At 35.2% G+C, this 19,700-nt stretch overlaps 1 long non-coding RNA gene across 1 annotated transcript; it reads left to right on the plus strand.

Annotated features, from left to right (window-relative positions):
• The first annotated feature begins 2,885 nt into the window (after positions 1-2,885).
• LOC118268453 (uncharacterized) lies at positions 2,886-11,930 on the plus strand. The gene is made up of 3 exons (XR_004783028.2): positions 2,886-3,255; positions 3,385-3,529; positions 11,536-11,930. It is a non-coding gene; the product is annotated as an uncharacterized LOC118268453 (long non-coding RNA).
• Positions 11,931-19,700: the final 7,770 nt, after the last annotated feature.

The raw sequence follows: 19,700 nt of genomic DNA on the forward strand, positions 1-19,700 counted from the left end.
TCGACTGTATATTTCAATTTAGGCCGCAACTGTGAGCAATGTGTTACGTTTTTACGAGCACACGCTTTTTGGCAGCACCTTTTTGAAAATTTTAGGAGGGATGCTCTTTCATATGTTTAATTAAGTATCTAATTAAGTATTCATTGCTCAATTTTGAGTTGGGGGTTTGAGAAGATGAACTCTAGTAGAGCTCACTGCTCTGTGTTTATCTTAGTTTATTTTTATTTCACGTTTTGTTAGAATTTTATTCAGTCTATGTTTGGAGTATTATAAACAGAGATGTTTTAAACAATTAGCGTCTTTTTAATTAGAATTAAGAAAACTTTTAGAATATACACTGTATAATACAAACATCACAAACCATTCAATTTTATGCTTGGGCTGTACACCTCCATTCTCACAACTCACATAATCAAATAAAAAGCACCGGCCTGTACATTTTTCACCGCGAATACCCCACAAATTGTTACTCTAAAAAACTCTATTATCCGCATCTATAGCGACATTATATCATACTAAGCCATACATTGCGAGAAAGGCTAATTTAGCGGGACCATTTAGCCTCGCAGCGAGGTTGGAATTGTGATATACAGGGTGTTTCATTACGCTCGTACGCGCCGTAACCGAGTAATAATTCAAAATTATAGCCCGCTTTACGACTTTGGCCGACGTCAGACGATGGTACACGAGTTTTAAATCGTGTTCCGCTGCGGATGTTTAAGTGAAATGTCCGAAAGTAGGAGTGGGGGGATGCCTGTCTTATGGTTATTAGGATGGTGATAAAATCTTGCTGTTTCTGCTTGGGAAGCCTCAAGCGGCAATTTATTATATGAAAATAATCCACAGAAAATTTTACCGAGAACCTTGATGCAGAGTAAAGAAAAGTTTCTCCAACATTAATTTTTAACAAAGCTGTGACAGTAAAGTTTGTGCTGACCCCATTTGGTTCGGTGTCGAGTCTTCAATACCCAAAATGTTTAGGGTTAAGGCCAGTAAAGATTAATGAGCAAACATGTAATCATAAAATACTACAAATATTATAATTTTTATTTATGGCCCATTGTGTAATAAATCCAAAAAAATAATCACATCAATAAATCAAGGTGAGCGTGCTAATCGTCGAACCTCGAATTCTCAGTTAATGCGAAATCATTTATAATACTTTTATCCCGACAATTCTATTGTTAATAACAATTTCAAGTAATAAATTCTACCTCCGGCGTATCGGATCCCCCGGAATCACACAACAAAGAGAAGCACTAGATCATCGACATACAAAAAAACCGTACACACCACGACACCGCTTATTTATTTATGAGTTCAATTCAAACTCAAAACCCTCTTCTACAAGCATAATATTGAGCGATCGATATCAGCTCATTTCGGGCACCACACCGAGTTGACACAAAGGGACGCGTCAGAAAAAACCGCTCCAAGTGTCATCTTTCTTGTGACAGACGACAGCTGCGGGGAACATGACAATACGAGCGATATCGATTCATCACATCGACGACAATGCCGCTCATTGGGGTGTCTACCCTACACAGTGCGCCACAGACTAAAAATATTCCCTACACTTGCTTCGACTAACTGATTCTTGTTGCATGTGTGTTGATGTTACGTTGTCTACTCTGTGCGGGGTGGAGGTGACAGTAATCGGTGGCAGTGTGAAACGGATAGACAGCCGTGGTAAATTGACAATGGTAGTGATTTAAAAGGGAAATAAATAGGGTAAAAGCCGTGACGATAGTAATAACAAACACACATTTCATGGTTGGGGATTTGCTTAGGTTAGTTGTAGTTGATTTAATATGGGTGTCGAATGTATTGAAAGGTATGTTCTGTTTAAATACTGAATTGTGAAATACAATGTATTGTGTAATATGTAAACGAATAAAAGATGAGATATCGACATTCGTTGCGGGTAAATACCGAGACCAGGTGTTTTATTTATCGTACATGACAATGTTTTTGTTCTGCAGAAACACTAATCAAAATAAATACACATAGTTAAATACACTAATATTCTCAAATTATGCTCTGAAAACATCATCAAATACTTCTTGTATAAATAGAAAATTATCAAAAATATAAATGAAATTTACTAAAAATCTTTTACCAACTGCCATTGTACATAATTTCACGGATGACTGTGTAAAAAAGTATGAATCTATTGGAGCATGGCGAGCATTAATGAGAAATTTAAAACCCATGGGAACCACCTGTCTATCTGGATTATCATGGTCGATGTTTTACAACGCATTGTCAGTGATAGTCACATGTCATTATAATGGATATAGGGAGTATTGATAGGGGTTCATGGTGGCATAAGAAAGGATTTCAAGATAATGATTTGGTATTAGCCACAAATTGTAAAGTAAATAAAATATTATTATCTTCGTACCATCAAATGAATAAGAAAACGCAAACACTGACGCATACACAATCAGAGATAAACATCTAGAAGAAATAAACTGCAAATAACTTAATTATTAAACGCCATTGTCGCGAATAATCGCGATTCATTAAGTGATTATTAATAAAAACAGATTGAATCACTCTCGCTATCAATAATACCAATCTTTTCCCTTATCTACTCATCAGCTGGAAATATTTAATCAAACTTGTTATGTTTGATAATCAGCGAAATGTTTTTGTTCTTAATCTCTATCATAATATAATATCATTGCCATTCCTTTCAGATTTGGGTATGTAGGTTACTTATAGGGAAGCGATATACTATCGTCACTCACGATCACTAGATAGCCGCCAAATAAGCTTATCAATTATATCATAAATTACTATCTTCGATAATGTATCCTTCACGAAATCCTGTCGACTTTCCACATGTAACCTTTTTGCAGTTTTTCCCCGAATGTGAAAGCCACAGTCATTGGCATAAAACGTAATATATAACTTTATACGATTACTAAGAATTACGAAAATCGATGAACTCAATAACGCTTTGTTCGTACCCGACACTTTCCGTGTCGTAAATAATATTTAACTAACAAAAAAAAGACATGACTTCCAAAATCGTAGTTGCGTTAATAAATTATCCGGGGGACATTGTTCAAAGTAAATCGCGGCCCGTCAAAACCTCACACCGCGCTGAGCCCGTCACTGCCGTCAACAATGGCTACGTGTCCCCGTCACTGTCCCATTGTCGTCCACAATCGTGACAGACAAACAGAATGTACCGTCCGAGCTTCCTGCGCTTTCAAAACGGCGGAATTGTGTAAACACCACTATATTGTAAGTGCATTTTTCCATCAACGTTACGACCAAAAAGCCAGAGCTACGTCAAATGAAATTGAAGTCTAATTTTGTGAGTGTACGGTTTATTTTTGCTTGTGAACATTTTCAAATGAGGTTGTTTTTCAGTGAGTGGTAGAAGTGTGTGCGGGTAATGGATTGGCCGATTGTCGGCCGTCGCTCGAGTGGCGGTGGGTGGTCATTTCACGTCGGCAGCTTTACATCATCGTTTGAAAAGAACACAAAGGGCGAATATTAAATGAACGCTCGTAATGTACGTCGTTTTTTATTGTTACGTTCGTTGTTTGGTTTGAATACATAAGTGATGGACTTGAGATACTTGAGCGTTTTTGTAAGATCTCGTATTACGAAAATTGCACGGACCTTTAAATTGTTCTTCATTAACTTTGAGCCTTAATATAATCATTACAAGAGTTATTATTATCTGTGAGTTTTAATTGAAGTCGTAAATGATACAATATTGCAATGTCATGTTATTAAACTTGTAATCAAATAACTGATGCCCTCGATGCCCGTAATTAACAAGAACACTAAAGTTATTTCAGTCTTTTGCAACATCTTGGCTGAGGCATCAACAAATAAACGCTAAATTCAAAGAAGCACTAAGTATAAAAGCGAACATAAAAACGAATATCTGTATCATGTCGCAATTCACAACAATAAAATCTAACTGCCGACGGTTGAATAAAACCTGTTATTAAGGTAACGACGCAAGGAGCCACATAAAATGTATATAAAATACACTTTAAATAAACATTAAAGTGTCAGCATTACTCCATATTCACTGCATTCACGTGTAATATCACCAATTAAGGGGCTGAGTTATGGCCGCCAGCGTCATTACACTGCCACCGCCTGTCACGGTAGTAAAAAAATAAAATATTCTTATCATTACCGAGCGCCCGACTTAAGTCACTGTTTGAACATTAATGTGTGACAAATAAAAATGTTGGCACCAACTTTAAAACGCTTTTTGTGACAGTTGGTGCTACTTTCTATGTGAGTGAGTGCTAGGGGCCGACCACTTTTTGTTTGACATCAAACACACATTCTAGTATTTGTTAAAGTTAAACACTATCAATCAAGTGGTATCAGCTCAGTTTGTGACCGCGATATCACAAGTTCCACGCATAAAATACGAATTTAGGTACTGCTATCTCGCCACTTACTGTTAAAGGGTTAAAATTAAAATAAATAACAGATACCACACATCACTACAAGATATCATTTACAGACTTAATAAACTACCGAGTGTGCAACATAAATTGTGTTAAAATGTCTTCGAAAAAAAGGAACGTGCCAATATAAAATGTCAAATAACAGAAATATAAAGCTTCGTGGCTGTAAAAACAAAAGTTATTTATGTTTCGGTTAACATTTATCAAGACAAAAAGGTGTACATTACACTAATATCCCAATATGCTGATACAACACGGCCGCGACAATTTTTATGTGTGGAGATTAACAAAAAAATATGGCGTCCGCTACCCGGCTGTCACGGCCGTATCTGGCGTCGTAATTCAATGTTTATTTTTTTTATTTGACTTTTTTTTAATGTATTCTAACAAGAAGCGCCGACTTTATCTTTTATGAGTGGTAGATTGAGGTGTTAAATGTCATAGTTACGGTTAGGAATGAGGCTTTTAGATGTGTTGTGGGGAATCGTGGTACAATATACTTCTGTTCTAGATTGCTGGGTGTATGTACCGTTGACATTTATTCCTTTATAAGTATTACCAAAGCAAGCTGTTTGTTAAGCTCCTTCGTGTAGGAGAACATTTTTGATTTAGACTATTTTTTTTCTGTTTTGTAATTTGTTTCGTCTATTAATCGCTAAATAATGTTCTTTATAGCTATCTAAACATAACTTCTACGCGTAAACTGTACACTATACACATGTGTTACAAAACCAAAGAGTAAATTCCTCATTTTCGACATCTTCTATAAACTTAATACATCAAAATTTTAACCAAAAATAAACTTATATTTCATACCGAGTACGTCCCAATACAAGTAATCTCGAAGCCATTTATCTAATCCCCACAAACGCGGCATCAATAAATTATAGCTAAGTGAAACATAAACGATAATGTCAATTGTGTAAACATTCGTCCCCTTTACATTTGTACAAACACTGACCTACTGGCTTGTATTAGGGCCAACTAAGTATAATAAATCCCATATTACTTCGCCACCACTTAAAACCAAAAACCAACTTTAACATCAAACAAATAGAGTTAAGTTTTCTTGTACCGCGAGTGTAAGTTACGTCGTTTCGTTCTGCGGTGAGTGGTGGAAACAACTCCATCGATCATCGGTAAGTGATCGATGAGGGCTGCCCAAATATTTGAATTATTTGATATGAGAGTACAGGAGCGACTCACTCACTTGCCACTGTGTTAGAATTATATTTTATTTATTATTTTCTAACATATTTTTCCAAGTAATATTTTTAAGGTTGGAATTTTTGTGTGAATAAGTACTTGGTGCGGAGTTAGTGGTTCATTGAGTGTGTTTCGAGGATATATTCGTTTGTTCGGAGTATTTTGAATATGTTATCGGGTTTCGATTTGAATAACTTGAATGCTTAGCTATGGTTCAGTGTAATGTTTTGCATTTTATAGCTTCATAGAATGTTTTAGTTGTAGTAGTGTACTGTACTGCTTGTGTGTAGTACTGAAACATGCAACTTACTGTATCACATTTTTAGATGAGTTGCTAATTGTTAATATTTTTAAAATAAGGAACTTATAACACAAGAGGTGAATATAATTAAACTCATAAAAATATTGGATTAAAAACATCTAAGGCCTAAAATTAATACTTAGTTAAATAACAACTGATGGTGTTTAGAAGGTAAATGGACATCTATAATACAAAGCTCATTACAAACCATGCTAAATAACTCATCAAAACCCACACACTCGTATCCAGTTAATGTACTGTTGATGTACATCAACAACCATAATAAATTATTTGCATCATAAATTCTAGCATCCCTTTCATTCTCTCCTATATTATGTTTCCTAGAAGATATAACTCATAATCTTTCGATAAATCGATGTTGTCTCACTGTTGAAGTTACACAAATCTTATGGAACTGAGTATCGGTAAGATCGGGTGGCCTTGATCCTAGGGGGTAACTTTGACCCAAATTCTATAGCGCTTTTGAGTTTGCCACAATTAGCAGATAGAGGTAGGCCACAGATTAACAGGCTGACAGCTTAGGTTTAATAGAGTGGTACATAAAATATATTATAAAGTAATTACATGGTAATATATTTTAGTCAGCCATTTTTTTTCATATACCAAAATCATATTTTATTAATTGTAACTGTCTTTTTAGAGACCGATCATAGAATTGGTATTTAATTTACTAGTTACACGAAAACTACATACACGTGTAACATTGTATATTTTCAATGAACTCGTCGATATTTATGTGTGTATATTATTATTATATATTTATCATTAAAATCATATTTCAATGTCGTTCGCAACGTCGCTCCTCTAATCGCCCACCTGTCAACTTCGCAAACATTCTGTCCGTCAAGCAAACAAGCTTCACCCATATTTGTACGTCGATACAAGTATACGTACAATATTTAGTTATCAATTTATTGCCTTATTATTATGAGTAGTTTTGGTAGGAGCTATATTATTAGTCGCTTTTAAAGTTTATTTTTTATGTGAGGTTTAGTGGTTCTTTTATTTATTAGGTACTAGCTACATTCGCGCGGTATTACCCGCTCTGCTTAGCTCCTATTGATTGTAGCATGATGTTTCATGTACATAGCATATCATAGTCTTTCTCAATACATGCACTATCCAACACAAAAATAATTATTCAAATCAGTACAGTAGTCAACCCATATTTCCTCATTTCGAATTCTATGAAGTTGATAAACAACCCTAAATCAACCCTGTCATCTTTATAGCACATCAAACGTTATCACTTTATAATAGTGAATAAATAACATCGACAAATAAAATATTCTACACGAAAGAATATATCGAGAGCTTTACTCATAAACAGTTTCTCCAGGCCACACAAACTCTTAATCTCTAAAACAGTACTAAATCATTTTCATACGGAACCATGTTAAACGTCTGTCAGTTTGTACGAAATATTTCACTTACAAAGTACATTTTGTGATCTAAAAACAATTTGTTCTATTAACACAAAAATTAAAGTGATCAATTTTGAACGATACACAATTCACTTTTATAATTCCCTGCCTGTGCACAGAGTAGGGACAAAGCCTTCGTGCAGTATGTCAATGCAAAATGTACTTTAATTATAGGCACTATGATATTATTTTAATGAAACGTTGCTTCTAGACGTATTTTCTCTATCTGTGACGAGCTTTTGTTATCAAATAAAAGTGTCCTAGAATTAAATAAAATACATCAAGGCTACATAAAATACGCCATTCAGATAAAGATGATTGATGGCTAATGGCGTTAAATACTAGTTGTATTAGATAGTGATAAGAGAAGATTGGAGTAAATAATATATTTGGTGTTTGAGAATAGGAGAGAAGAAAGCTAGAAAGAGGAGACTTGCAGTTTGAAGATAAAATTTACCAAATTCAGATTTAATCAATCAATGAAATTCGTTATCAATTTAACCAATAACAACACTCCCAAATCCTTTCTGAATACCTTTTATAGAAATGAAAATGTTCCAAGAGAAACTGTTGAAGGTACTGTATGATCCAGCCTGTGGCTCGGTTGTCGTGTGGTGACGATGAATGATGAGCGTGCCGCAGTGATTAACGACGCGCCATCCATCATGCCGCCCCCGTAGGTGCCTACCCCGACGTCCCGTCGCCGCCTCGTACTACAGCCGTATTAATTTGATTGACGCGTTTAATATGTTGTTGATACTCGCGGAGTGAGATTTTGGTTAGTCTGTCGTGTGTTATTGGATTGTTTGTCTTGAATTAGAATCGAGTGACTGAAGTTAGTCTGTTGATAAAAATAATATTACTAGTTAGTAATTTTTTTCTTACAAGGATTCGTGGTACTTATATTGTTCATGCCAGGATTACATCGTCACGTCACATGGGACTTCATTGTCTCGATGATTAATCTTTTACCAGTTGGTTTCTGCATAAATCCTAGCTTACAAAACTGCTGTTATCCTGAAAACAAAAAGAAATACATAAATATTTTACACAAATCTTCAGCACTTCTTGGAATTTGGAGAAATGGGTCGAACAAAACAAAACATCATACGTATTAGTAAGTAAGACATACATATTTATTGAGCTGATATAGCAGGTATTATAATATTATGAGTATAAATTATAATTTTTTGATAGTAAACAAATAACCATAAATACTTTAAGCCAGGTATATCCTGATTGGTGTATCTAATCTCCGGTATCGGAAGGCATCGCGCGATTGTTTATTGGCTTTGCTAGACTTGTCTAGAAGGCCAAGATTTTACGTTTATGACCTCGATATACCAGCCACTCCCTATTTCTATACAGGTGTCCTACTACTTGTTGCTTTCCTATGTCTGATTCATAGATCAAGTTCTTATTCTACCTTCGAACATGGAAAAGTTCAGAAAGGACTGCAAGCTATAGTTTAGGTCCGATATAATCACTAACAAAAATTTAATGAGCTTTCAATACATCTCTGCATACCCCTCAAAGGAAAAATAGGCGTTATAGCTAGCTATTACTAGAAGATACAAATTAACTTTTTTATGGAATTGGTGGCAAACGAGCAAACGAGTCACCTGATGGAAAGCAATCAGCACATTTGTAACTCACTCAGCATACATCCTGTATTCTTCATAGATAACTTTAAAGCACAGTCGCGCTTAAGTAATACCTGATTTTCTACCGTCATAGATACTATCCTTATCAATGATCATCACAAATCCTTATGACTCCCATTAATTTTAATAGTGAGTGTCGTAAATAACAAAGTAAATAAGTCTGTTCCATCAATTGGTATATCTGGAACCAATCGAGTGTCGAGGAGCGTCTGGCTTCGTGATGAATTGACTTCTAACTCGTTAATCATAGATCCTGGTGTAAACGCATGAGTGGAAAGCGTGGCGGGGAAAGTTCTTGAAAATTGTGATATTTTTGGCAAAGATCTTAAGCGAATACAAGAAACATTTAAATATGTCGATGAGCTGATAGAAATCAAGGATGAGATAAATTTTGCTTTCTTAACTATCTTTAGTAGCACATTAGTCCAATACAAGTAGTCAAATCGCAAAGTGAAAGTATTCCATTTATTACTTTGAAATAAGGACAATAAAGATTTCCACTGAATTGTCCTTCACATTTTATCAACACATTGTTCTATCAAACACATTACTCATAACAAACCTTCTACGATTATCAAAACGATTACGACACAAAACAGAGTACCTTTCACTTCCTACGTCTCAATCTTTCAATCATGTGATTGTTTAAGTTGAAAACTGTCACTAAGTAACGCCCACTAACACAAACAAACTTCTAATTACCTATTGTCTAACAAGCTATTATTGTATCAATCGATCAATCATTGCAGCGATTCCAATCTATCGGACGGCTTATAAAAATCGAACATAGTTACACTAAAACTACTTCAATGTTTCGCGATAACGATCTAAATGAATCGATTAAAAATTTACAAGAGAAATTACACGACTGATTGAATTTGATTTAAAAACTCGCCGCGATTATTGTGGCCAGATAGATAGATAGAGTGTATTTTTTAATTAAAGTTTCCAATTAATACGATGATATATTGATGGATTTATAAGGAGATAGGAACGAAATCATTACGTGTTTATTGCATCATGTTTTAATTTAACATCGAAGTGATTGAACTTACACTCAATATTTTTATGTATCGATATCTACAGTTACAGTCTACAGTTTTTCAAATACAATAATTGTAGCTTCACTGTATGTGTCATTTGTAAAGCTGACGTGTATTCAACACGCAAACTGTCAGTCTATGAGTACGTGCATTAATTACACATGATAAAAACTAAGATGTTGGCAATATCCTCTGGACATTAGCAGTCAAAGCATATCGGATTATGCCGGCAATAAATCATAATTAACCCGCTGTTGATTACGATCAAGATTCTCAACGCACATAAAAGCAATATTTTTTACCTGATAAGGTTTTCCGACCGAATTGCACACGATATTATTTGCATAATTCGCTATATTCCTGCATTAATTTATTGCATTTTTGTTGGATAATTACAGGTGTGATTTAGTACTGGATGTTGAATTGAGGATTTCACAAATTGAATCTTAATTTAACATGCAATTTACGTCAACGATTATATTATTAGGGTTTAGTACAATGTTCCCAAATTGTAGGTTTATCGTTATAATGTAATGAATGGTTTTGAACGTAATTGGTAGCAAAATTAACGATGTAATTTCAATTACTAATTTGACAAGAAGCATTGTATTATTATTCTACTTTAACTGCCTATCCTCTGAATTAACAACTATTAACTAAAACGTGTAGTTTGAAGATTGAAAAATAACATAGATTTTGTTGACAATTTGTGTCCCAAGATAACTTATTCTCAAATAAGAATTACTATATTTTATTAAATAAAATCAAACTGAAGTAATCTTGACTGTTCACCCCTATATGACATAAGAAACATGACACGACAGACAGACAGCACCTACCTATTGTTTTTGTCACAAAACAACTGTCAATCAGTGTTACATACACCTGTAATGTGCATTTGCATAAATCTTACGTAAAAATAAAAACGAAATTAAAATTTGCCAAGGTCGTTGCTGCAAAAACATAAGTTGTCACATAGTTTTGCTTTGCAAATGATTAGCATCTTGTCTAATTATTATTTAACATATACAAGTGGCTAAACAATAGAAAAACATTGCATATGACGACGACGCCGCGACGCGATGTTCAGTCAATCAAATTGCTTTTCAAATAGATTGACAGATTTCAGATCTTTGGTTCACACGTCGATCATTTGTTCTATATGTAGATAATAAATTATTTGTGTAAAAATATTCATAATATTTTATTGCTACCGAGAAGTTCTAAAAACCTCTTTAGCTTTTAAGGCTGCGGAATTGTGTACCAATCTTGAAATACCACTGTAAGACTTATAAACAGATATTAAGCTCTATAGTATAACCTGTAAACCTTAATAAGTCTTTAGCTACCCTAACAGAAGACAAGCGTCTCGATATGTGTGTATCTTTAAGTATTTTTATGTTATCTTTCTTTATTTTCCAGAATAACAAGACAATTTTGAAGGCAACCATTGAACAGTGTTCAAGACACTACGACAGTACGACAAGTCGCACTTACCCGCGACTGTAACAAAGCAAGTCGCAGTCGCGTGTCGCTGCGACAACTGTTGACAGCGCGCGCCATTACTTCCGTCGCCGCCTTCCGCCTGTCAAGCAATGATCGATAGTGAGGGGAGCCTGTCGATATCGAAGAAACATACATTATATTATTACAAAATAGTCTTTGATGCCAATATGCGTCGGTATTATTGTAACACAAAGGAAGTGCTCTTTTTTGTATTTGTACGATTCTGTGGGTGCTGAGTTAGTGGATTGTGGTTGTGGGTGGTCGAAAATATAGAGTTACAATGCGTAGGTAATACTTTCTGTAATAATTTGGTAAAAAAAAAATTGTATGCTCATACTGTGAAGTTAGGCAGTTTCATTTTCCAATGTATTTAATAATAGTACTAACAATTAACCAGTATCGTTTAGTAATCAGACTCGATTTTAACGTATACGTATTACATTTATTTGTATTCATACCCAACTGTCAGTTAACAAGCAACCTCTAATTAGTTGCAAAGGGCTGAGAACTGCCACACGAAATACCGAGTAAGGAAAAGTCAAGAGAAAGTGAGTCAGATTAAATTACAATCGAATGCAAACGTTCAGTTGATCAATATCAACATCGTGACAGTCCACTGCTGGAGTATGAGCCTCCTCTGCGTAAGAAGAATTGCCATAATCTCGAAACTTATTAGGCAAGATGGAGATTTTAACTGGTAAGGTTCAGGTTTATCAGAGTACGCTGCTACCCTAGTATTGGTCAAATATAATGTTATGTCTTATGTCACCAGTAGAAAGAGCAACGGTGGCCATAAATCCACTCTAATCTACAGACACTAGAGAGTTCATCCAGTTCATTAAGCACAATTTGTATTATATCGATACTTGTAACTAGTCCAATAGCCTTCCCTATTTCCGTTCCTAGCAGACGTGTCAATTAGAAACGCGGCCGCCGCTGTATCTTGTCAGAGCCAACCGTTTAAACGCTCCCCGTCTACAAATGTACTATGAATCACTTTCTTTACAGGTCTTCCACAGGTGTCGGTAACGAGAGGTTTCTTCTTTATTTTAAAAGAATTGACTGGTGGTATTTTCTGTATCTTATCATTATTGGGAGTGGATTGAGGTTTGTATTCGATATTGTTTGGGTGCAAAGTTTAGGATTTAATTTTTATACTGCGATGATAGTAATTTGTACTTTGATATTGACTGTATCTTGCTATCTAACATTGTGACTTATCACTATTTTTCCTGGAACACGCCGTAAACGAGCAGACAGCAGCAGACAGTCATCGCCGCCACCCATGGACACTTGAAACATCAGAGGCATTACAAGTGCGTTGCCGACATTTTGGGGATCAGGAATTTAAAGGTTGTTGGGGCATCGGGAATTAGGTCTCCTTTTCTACATCTTTATTGACTGAAAGTTGTAGTTTGATTTTTACTAAAAGTCTTTGAGAAGCAAGCATCCTCGTTTTTTGATGACAGAGCTCGATATGACAGCTCTCATTATTTTACAAATCATGACTATCTATGGCAAAAGCACATAAATGTAGGAAGATATAACACTAAGAATAATAATGAAACATACATATATTTCGCTATACCCACATAGCATACAGCATTGAACCCTCAAGGCTGACCTAAATGATGTTTCAAAAAGTGAGCAAATAAGCACAAGATTGATGATACCGCGCAGACAGATGATATCTTCATAATTATTTTAACAATATTTTCATTCAAGGTTTCAGTGTAATTAACCGTCATAATTATTGAAATTGATGATACTCGTACGTCGGTCATTATCTTCTACTGTTGTTTAAAGAAGTAATTGTTAAGTTAGTGTCAGGTGTGACTTAGACCTTCAGGATTAAATATTAAGTTCTAAAGTGTTTTTCTAAGGAGGTATTTAATTATATTGATGGTAAAAAAGAGTATAATGAAGAAAATAACAATGATAAGAATGCTATTGGAGAAGAGTGACATATTATTAGAATTGTACTAAGTGACCTAAGAAGACAATTTTTGTATATACTATTTTCAGAAAATAATATGGTTATGCATCGTCACGCCTATTATACCCGAAGGAGTAGGCAGAGATGCACATTCCGTCACCCACTTTTCACCAATTGCTTTAAGTTGTCAATGTATTGTTGTCACAATTATGTATGTCCCATGTAATAAGAGGTGAACCTATTGCCATTATACTGAACGCAATTCCAGACCCCGTAATACTTTGCCCGACATAGGAATCGAACCCGAGACCCCTTGCCCGGCAGTCGCAATTGCGATGACTCGACCAACGAGACAGTCAGGCAGAATAGCAGGTAAAATAATATATTTAATAAACAAAATCTACTAAAATTAGACGTCACAGCTTCACCACAAGATATCAGTACTGACCACTGGACATAACGGTATCCCTATTCCCAAAATTGCAAACACACAAAACGTGACAATAAATCACGCCGGACGTCAGCTGTCACGGCGGCGTGACACGCGGCCGATCTGTCACGCTGTCACCTGACACGCTGCGGCCGCTCAGCTGTACATTGAATTCTGTAATTTGGTGAGAGACCTGTGAAATGTTGGACAATTATGTGAACACTTGATGTGCTGTTTAAATGGTATTAGAATTTAGTACAATAAATAGTTTACCTACCTTTAAAGTAGAAGTATATAATTAATGAAAATAATTGTTTGGTCTGACACCTGCCGCGTCTTTTCGCCATCGATCTATATAACCCCACTTCCAATTAAACAGGCAGGTTTTGCGGGTTTGCCTCAAACTTTCTGCACAGCAAAACTGTTGTATGAGCTCTCGTCATATTCCCGAACTGATACGATCTTCAAACCTTCAGGTTATACCTATTTAATAGGCCGGTAACGCACGTGTAGCCTCTGGTGTTGCTCGCCCATCGGCGGCGCTGATCGCTTACCATCAGATGATTGACTCGTTTGCCTCCTATCCCACTAAAAGACAAGAATGCGTCTGTGAAAACATTTTGTAACTCTTCCGATGTTATGGGTGTCCATCGGTGCTGATTGCTTACCATCAGATAATCAATTTGTCATCATTTCCAAAATAGTACCAATTCAGTTTTCCTATGTACTAGTAGCTTATAATATTTATTTAAAATAGTATGATTAATATTTGTCACAACTTTTTGGGGAAGAAGATATTTTTTTCAAATTAAACCAATTATTTCTTTAATTTTTCTACTCTTTGTCTCTTAAGTCTCGTTACAAAAGTGACCGCTATACAATTTCTTGATAATAATCAGTATTGATGTCTTCGTGACAATCAGCAATTAATTGACAGTCGTTGACAGCGATCATTGTAAACACTGACTTAATTCCAGTCATTATGTACTAGATATTACAGGTAAATACGTAATTAATATTACATTTCATTGTAATTGGAGGATTTTTTAGAATCATTTACTGTTTTAATGAATTCTGAAGTTTCATTTGTAATAACATAATGTCAAACGTTCCTATTAACAGATTATTTTAAAAGCATATCATGAGACTGATAGTTGCCATGTATGTATATTAATCAAAGTATAGGTTATGTGCCATTAACTTAATGTGTTCGTAATGGTTTCCTCAAAAGTACTTCAATTACGTTCCCTTGAACTTTCACGTGGTACTGTTTAAAGTACGCTTACAACACTTTTTTACAATAATTAACATTTCTGACGTCTTAACATTCTGACGGACGTGACACAAAAAATCCGATAAACAAATCCATTAATGTAGAGTCGATGCAGACCGTCAATCAATATCAGTCAGATTAGCTCATTAAGGGATTTACTGACGCAGTCATAACCACGTCAGTTACCATTGTCTACACATCACAACAAGCCATCAACGTCGCGCTAAAACATACGAAAATAAACTTTATTGCACCGCAATAAGCATCAATCATTTGTGATTCATACACGGTTTTAATGAGGCGAAAATTATGAAGCACATTCTTGTTGAGCACTTGGTTACTGGAAATGCAACTTTATCTCGTTGTGTTAACGTCGAGTGTTGCCGCAGTGAAAGTTGTGTCGCAATTAGCTAATTACCGGCGGTTGTCAGCGTGACGGGCCGTCACGTTCGCGGCGTGTTGGACATCATGACGTGACACGCGGACATGAGAGTGACATAACTTTTCGACGGCCGTCCGTCGGTCACTGATTTGTGGAAAGTGGAGAATTTATTGCCATGTTTCGTTGTTTTTTGTCAGATATTTATACGTTTGCTGACACACATATAGGCTGCAACATAAATTGTCACAACGGAACAAAACGATAAGAGTTCTGTGCGCAGCGACTTGGTAGTAATTTCAAAGTTTCACATCTTTTTAATTTATTTTGGGGCGTTATCTTGCAAAATAAGAGACAGATTTTAAGTCAGAATTTACGATGACAGTTTTAGCACCTCAAAAAATTATAATTATTTCATAAGTACATAAATAACTGCAGTGTTGACAGCATACACGAATATTCATCGCTTACAACATTACTCAAGCATAAACAACGACAATTTCATCGAGAAATCGTAAAAAAAAAACTGAACAGAATTGTAACACATCGCCAGCAAATGTAGTTCACAGCTTCCCAAGTATCACATTTAAACAATAGTGACAAATATGCAATAAATTAATCCGCAAGATATGGCAGTTTGCCTATCAACGCTATGTTAGTACGTCAGACTGCAGACCGTTCTGTAGTTATTAAACGTAGTGTCGTGTCGTGTCCGTGCGACGTTGCGTTGCGTTTATTTATAATGTAGTGTTGTACACGCGACGCGACGCTCGCAACTGATTTATTGCCGATATCTAGGCTGGGAGCTGGGAACCCTGCTAGTCTGATGACCTGCTTTCGATGTTTATCGATAACAGTATTTTTGAAATATTGCTTCTGTTTTTTTGTAAGTAGGACCTTCTTGCGATGTATAGATAGACATAAACCACTTCAAGTCGCATAATAGTAAACAGATATTGCAGTTATTTATTTTTTAATTGATAGGTCGACGTCATCTAACCTGGCGGTAAGCGATGATACGGCCTACTATGTAGCACGTCTGCCCATAAGCGACCTATTCACTTGGGCCTTGAAGACACTCAGGTTGTACCAATCAGGAAACACAGACCCGGGCAAAGAATTCCACTCACTAGCAGTTTGCTCAAGGAAACTTGAAGAATGAGCTCCTACCAATGTTTTGAGGTCTCTAAACCGCTTCGTTCGTCAAATGGTTAAGAGTGCCTCATCTAGCTATTGAAATATTGACGTGTAAGTTATTTGAGTGTTATTTTATAACCTATTTACAGAAATAAATATCATTTATCATTTAGTGCACTTACCAACTAATAATAATTATAACATTTGTGAAACCATTTCATTGGAGTGAAGCGATATAAATACCAAACTTACTGATTTTCTAAATCATTTGAGATAATTTGTTTAAAGTAAGTAACAAAGATTGATTAAAATATACGTCTTCTTTATCCCTTTCTTAGAAAGACAGATAATAATGATGCAACATTGTGTTAGACGTAGTTGAATTCTGCATAGGTATAATAATGTTGACAAGACTGACACTAAATACTAGAGGGATTTTCCCCTTTACAAGTTGACGCGTGGAGGTTTATTTAAAACGTCATGATGCTGGACACGCGAAGACGTTGACAATTGATTTATTGGCGACAACATTGTGCGCAGAATTATAAACAGGGAGCTGAGGTTTCAACAATGTATTCTGATAGTGATACCACTATGGAGACTTTTATTTAGATTTGTGGTAAAGGATTTAGACTTTTATTACCATTAAGATAGATTAACTATGTCACGTAAGCTCTTGGTAAAAAAAAATAAAAATAAAGAAATACTGTCTGGCTATGGTAATAAGGAGTTATTTAAGGAAGTTTATTTTGCATGTTGACTACCTCGTTGGTCGAGTGGTCGCATGTGCGAATGCCGGACAAGGGGTTTCGTGCTTTTTTCGGTTTTTCGAAAAATTCTAAAATATGGCAATAGGCTCACCTCCTATTACATGGGACTTATAACACAAATGGTGAAAAGAGGATGTACATTGTGTAGCGGCATTACGTGCTGTAATGTACACTTCTGGCTACCCCATCGCGGGTAAAAAAGGCGTGACGTTGCGTTTATTTTGCAAGTTGGTAAGTTAAAATAATTAATTTAAGATTGTAAGAATAATTATCATTTACCAATCCTAACAGTAACCTATAAACAGCACAGACAAATATTTAAAAAAAATACTAATACCTGATATTATTTACACACACGCAGACTAAAAAACCAAACTATCCTTCAATACAGACACTGGCACATAAATCGACTGTAAGTTATAATTAAATCCACTTCAACACAAACGATTCTCATGAAATCCTTGCCTTTATCAAACGCTTGTGAGCACTATCCAATCAATATTATTCAATCAGTGGCGTCAATCAGTTTAATTGGTTAGCTCACTGGCCAGACGTAAATACAAATTACCAGTCGTGCCAAGTTTAAATTAAAATATAAACGGTTTTTACAATCACTTTCCTTTTAGATAAACTGATGAAAAATTGTATCTATTAAAGTGATTAATCGATAGTTGTAAACTTGTATTATTAAGTTGGTGTACAGCTGTAATTATGTTTCATAATTTATGCGTAATCTCTACTTATTTTAGTAGTCTGTTGAACCTGTATTTTTTTTTCTGGATATAAAATATTGAATGAAATTAAAAAAGTACATATTTGTTGTAATTTATCATAAAGAAATGCATTAAGTTCACTATTCATTAAATTATTTTCTTTAGCTATAATAATAATGATTATAGCTATTAAAGTGTAAAAAATCTAGCATATTTCACCGGATTTAATCAAGAACACATTTCGAAATAAACTAGAACAACTATCAAGAAATGAACAGCAACCGATTGAATGCGAGAATTTCCTTTCACTGCATACAAATGTGACAGTAAACAATTCTAATAAGATTAATATAAAACAGCTCATTACTCATCCGGACTGACAAAAAACCACACTCCTACCATACATTGAAATCATTAACATTAAAATTTCAATTACCATTAATCATAAAAGATAAAATTCAAATCGATCGGTACAAAAACGTATTATTAGGCTAAGAACACACTACGGCTTTTTTACGTGCGCGGTTTACCGCTCTAAACGAAAAACCGCAATATTTTCAACCTTAAGAATTTAAGTTTACTATGAACTACAAATTTGGCGACAACCAAAATTTTGTATGGTTTCATGGTTTTAAAAACAGATACCAGAAAAAAACACTAGAGGAAAAGCTAGTACATATTCGTTTTCCTTATTTACAAAATCATGCGATTTAAGACTTTGACTACTGACAAAAATCTGATTAAGACAAATCCTCCGCTAACGTTATTACCAGTGCAATGTCTCTCAAGGAAAAAATCGCGACAATTTTACCGTAGTGCAACCGCCGCTTTATAATATATTTACGTTCTTCGAATTAATTTTCCGGTCCGACTCCCGCGCTAATATTTCAACGCTGCGCGTCGCAGGCGCACGCAATCGTTGCACCGTTGACACTTACACGACATGTCTGATGATGTCTCATTTGCTTGATGGCTTGAAGATGTACGTTCGTGTATTTTATTGTTCACCTTTGGCTTGATAAGTTATGTGTACTTTGTTATTTTGTAATTCAACCTTCGGTGTTTATTATACGATTTTGTTAACGGTATATGTCTTTGATATGTTTTAGGTATATAAAAACGTAAAGCTTTTTCTGTCTAGGGCCTTTTTAGACTCAATTTCAAACGTGTCTGACCCACTAGCCAACTAGCTACATATCTAAATCTCCTGCTACCACTCTAACATTTTAGTATTTACACATATAATTATCACCTCTCTCCATTTGCATAAATTTACAAAACAAGGCTAATGAATTTCACCTTTTTCTTCACAAACAGCTTTGCTCATTCATATTTTAATTCGAATCTCTATTAATGAATTAAAATCTCAGGAACTATAAATAACAGTGTAACGCTGATGCAAATTATTGCTATTAATTAAGTCAGTTGTAATGAACGGCGAAC

The sequence above is a fragment of the Spodoptera frugiperda genome, chromosome 29, assembly GCF_023101765.2.
Source record: "Spodoptera frugiperda isolate SF20-4 chromosome 29, AGI-APGP_CSIRO_Sfru_2.0, whole genome shotgun sequence".
Classification (NCBI taxonomy): domain Eukaryota; kingdom Metazoa; phylum Arthropoda; class Insecta; order Lepidoptera; family Noctuidae; genus Spodoptera; species Spodoptera frugiperda.